This window comes from Trachurus japonicus, unplaced genomic scaffold (assembly GCF_045865225.1).
Source record: "Trachurus japonicus isolate A0001 unplaced genomic scaffold, Traja_1.0 AP030528.1".
Lineage (NCBI taxonomy): Eukaryota > Metazoa > Chordata > Actinopteri > Carangiformes > Carangidae > Trachurus > Trachurus japonicus.
Genome location: NW_028220661.1, coordinates 1 through 4,081, shown reverse-complemented (window position 1 = coordinate 4,081; position 4,081 = coordinate 1). Strand labels below are relative to the sequence as shown.

Sequence of the window (4,081 nt, the reverse complement as noted above, 5' to 3'; positions counted from 1 at the left end):
GAAGGTACAATCAGCGGCTGGTTTTGTGCTATGCTAAACAGCTGCTGGGGGAAGCCTCACTTACCATACAGACATAACAGAGGTATCAGTCTTCTCGTTCTGCTCCTTTCAAGAAAGCAACTAAAAACCCTTCCTAAAAAGTAAAACCATTCTCTTCAATGTGAATATGAAACAGTAGCGAAGTAATTATGTGAACTGTTTATACATAGACATTCCCATGTGGGTCAATTAGTTGAAAGTATTGCTTGTAAAAGTAAATGTAATACATTAATTCTTGACATTCCCTGGACAAACCACTCTATACAAGGAACACTCTATTGATGAACTGACATGAGGGTGATGTGCACTCACCAAGCCTCTGAGGATGGTGAAGGCCATGGCAGCTAAGAGCAGCAGCACCAGGATCAGGTCCAAGGGACGCCAGATCAGTTTCATGCTCTGAGCATGTTGAGCCTGAGGGGGGATGTCAACACAATGTACAGTGCAGTACTGGTTAGTCAGGGTCATGGTTTCATAGCATGCTCTCACTTTAATGAGACCTGTGTTTCTATGCAGTGGAATGAATAGATGTGTGAATGTGTTCTTTCTTTCCATATTTTCATAGTAAATAAAACCTGCATTAATTAGATTTTTAGCCACAGAGGAGAAACAGAAACAAGCTATAAATACCACGCTGACATATTTACCATTTAAATAGATTTGTCAAGCTTGGATGGAACAACATAAGCATTTATTTGTAGTCGTTTTTGTGTTCCTGCATCAAAAGAAAGTCCAACAGTAATTCTTATTTTCTTTTTTTTCAGCAAATATTTGTTTTCAGTCAATTCCCAGGAGAATCATCTGACCCTTTAGCTGCTAAATGTTCAATGTGCAAGCTTTGTTTGACTGCCATTTGGTAATATAAAATAATAATAATAATAATAATAATAATACTGCACCTGAAAACAATAGTGCAGGATCAAAATGGTAAAGTTATAGGCCAGAAAACCAAACCAAAGAGGTAAGAGATGCTAAACTGAATCTTTGATTTTTGCTGAGGAAAATTGTGGAGCTGGGAAATAATTATCTGTTAATCGTCAATCCCTCTTGCATACAAGTTGAGCTGCTTAAAGTCCAAGACAATGGATTGAAGCTAAATAAAGACCATTCTCACAAGGCTAATAATGCAACAATCACCCATTCAAGAAAACCATGCACTTCAGAACCAGCTACAGTATTTCATGCAGTTAAGACAATGGGTCATAGGCATGGGGGGGAAAAGATACTGAAATCTGACATCTTCATACTCATTTCAAGGTGTGTTGTTGGACTTACATTGTATCCACCAATTAGGGGTCTGTCCTTGGGCCTTGTGAATAGTGTGACAGCTCCAATCACAGGCATCAAAAGGAAGAGAAAGTTGAGCCAGAAAGCCGGACGGACCTCTGATCCATATTTACCTGCCACAAAGAAAAAGGTTTGTACTCAACAATACAACGATGCACTGTAAACATTTCAATGTAATTCAGTAATTTAAATAACATTTTGGTAACACTTTCTATGAGGCCCCTCCTTATAACGCATTATGATGCGATCATAATGCAGTTATAATGAGGTTATACTGATTTATAACTAGTGTTATAATGACTTATACATGTTCATGATGTGTTATAATAACAATTATAAGCAGATTATAATGTTTTTTTATAATGTTTTATAAGGGCTCAAGCATCATGATGTATCATGAAGTATTATAACTATTCTCTCATGAACACATTATAATCACAGTTATTATACATTATAACATTATAATAATTTATTATAAGTGTTATGTCAAATAATGGCTGTATGAGATGGTATAATGCTTAAACAGTGATTATAAACCATTATAAGCGGTCACTGGATGCGTTAAGTAAAGTGAGGACACTCTGGTGGGTTATAGAAAGTCATGATACATTCTAAGTTGTTTATAAGCTGTCATTGGATGCTTTAAGTAAAGTGAGGACACTCTGGTGGGTTATAGAAAGTCATGACACATTATTAGCTAGTTAAAAATTCAATACAAGTGGTCATACTTTGCCTATGGTATGTCCCTCTGGCACCCTTCTTTTTTTTTTAAGATTAAAAGTTGTCTGTAGTTAAAATTTAACAGATGTTATATCCCCACTTTCTGTTTTTGACCAGGCACTTAATAATTCTGTTTTCTTGTTGACCCTATCCACCACTTTCCGGAGAACGACGCTGGGTGTCGCCATGACACTCCATTCATTACATTTTAGATTAACGTTAGCTGTTAGCCGTTAGCAGTGTCTTAAATAACTCAATAAACAGCCCATGAAAAAAATATTTTTTTCCAGCGGATATCCTAGTTCCAACATGACTGAGCTAACTGGAGTAGTTTCATGTTGTGTCCGACAACGGGAGGGTTTTAACAGCTGACGTCCTGATGTATGTTTGCTGCTGCTGTTAGCCGTCAGCAGCAGCAAAGCTAACGGCTACGATAGCCATGACTAGTTGCAGAGGCGTGCCGTGCACACAGAAGCGGTGGTGTTTGTTCGGTAATTCGTTTTGTAGACTTGACAAAACATCAGATTAGTCAGGGCGGTTTTGGCAGCCCGGAGCCCCCACATTTGGTGCCTACACCGGTGGCTAACGCTACCAGTTAGCCGCTCGCTAGAATGCTACTACGGGGTTGAAAACCGACTTCCGTTGTGGTGTGACGCAATGGATCATGGGAAAATAAAGTGTTGGATAGAAGTGCCCTCTAGAGGGTGCCAGAGGGACATGGACCTTAGGCAAAGTATGACCACTTGTATTGATTTTTTAACTAGCTAATAATGTATCATGACTTTCTATAACCCACCAGTGTCCTCACTTTACTTAAAGCATCCAATGACAGCTTATAAACAACTTATAATGTATCATGACTTTCTATAACCCACCAGAGTGTCCTCACTTTACTTAACGCATCCACTGACCGCTTATAATGGTTTATAATCACTGTTTAAGCATTATACCATTTCATACAGCCATTATTTGACATAACACTTATAATAAATTATTATAATGTTATAATGTATAATAACTGTGATTATAATGCGTTCATGAGAGAATAGTTATAATACTTTATGATACATTATGATGCTTAAGCCCTTATAAAACATTATAAAAAAACATTATAATCTGCTTATAATTGTTATTATAACACATCATGAACATGTATAAGTCATTATAACACTAGTTATAAATCATTATAACCTCATTATAACTGCATTATGATCGCATCATAATGCGTTATAAGGAGGGGCCTCATAGAAAGTGTTACCAAAATTTTACTTCCAATGAAAACCTTTATGGTGAAAAGACAGTAGCAGTACAGTGTGTCTATGATGACACAACAGAGGGAACACATTGCCAGTAGATGAGTTTGATCTCGTGACACTTCTGTGTGCAGCTTGAAAAGCCAACAACAGATGCTTTAAGTCTGTTCCCTGCTTTGTTCTGAGGGTTGCGGCATGCGAGGCGCAGGGCTGTGTGCGTTTTGTTGGCAGGCTGAACTGTGACACTAATGGTACACGGCAGTGCAGATGTTGACTTGATTAAAGCTTGTCATCACGGGACTGGTAGACGGGGAATAGAGAATAAGGCTCACCTGCCACAATCCCAGCAATGAACACGCTCATGTTGGCAGACAGAGAGCCAGCCCAGAACAAACCGAGGGTACGGTAGGCTTTCCTGTGACAAAAACAAAAAACCCAAATCAGTGGTGATTAGGTTATTGTAGAGACTGTAGGTATGATAGAGGGTAAAGGGGTGAACTATACAGTATAGCTGGCCAGCTCAGGCAGCTTCACAACTTGATATACATCGATCATACATGTTTGAGTGTAATACAAAGCTGAGCAAAGTCTCTCAGAGGTGAAAGACTGACATTGTTCAACAGCATACCATTTCCATGATAGCCCCTGCCCCAAGGCACTGCTCGCTCTGAACTCCTGAACTCACTGACTGCACTTCATCACTAACTGACTCAAGAGACCCATCACTTTGAGGAAAACATATTTTATTCAGGCCATTCATATGGTGTGGGCTGCTCAATATT

The 4,081-nt window shown here is 38.7% G+C and overlaps 1 pseudogene across 1 annotated transcript; it reads right to left on the bottom strand.

The window, feature by feature from the left end:
- Positions 1-351: 351 nt before the first annotated feature.
- On the bottom strand, positions 352-3,714 carry LOC146960256 (transmembrane 6 superfamily member 1 pseudogene; annotated as a pseudogene). The gene is made up of 3 exons (XR_015035488.1): positions 3,632-3,714; positions 1,315-1,439; positions 352-453 (listed from the first exon to the last, which is right to left on the bottom strand). The product of XR_015035488.1 is annotated as a transmembrane 6 superfamily member 1 pseudogene (transcript).
- Positions 3,715-4,081: the final 367 nt, after the last annotated feature.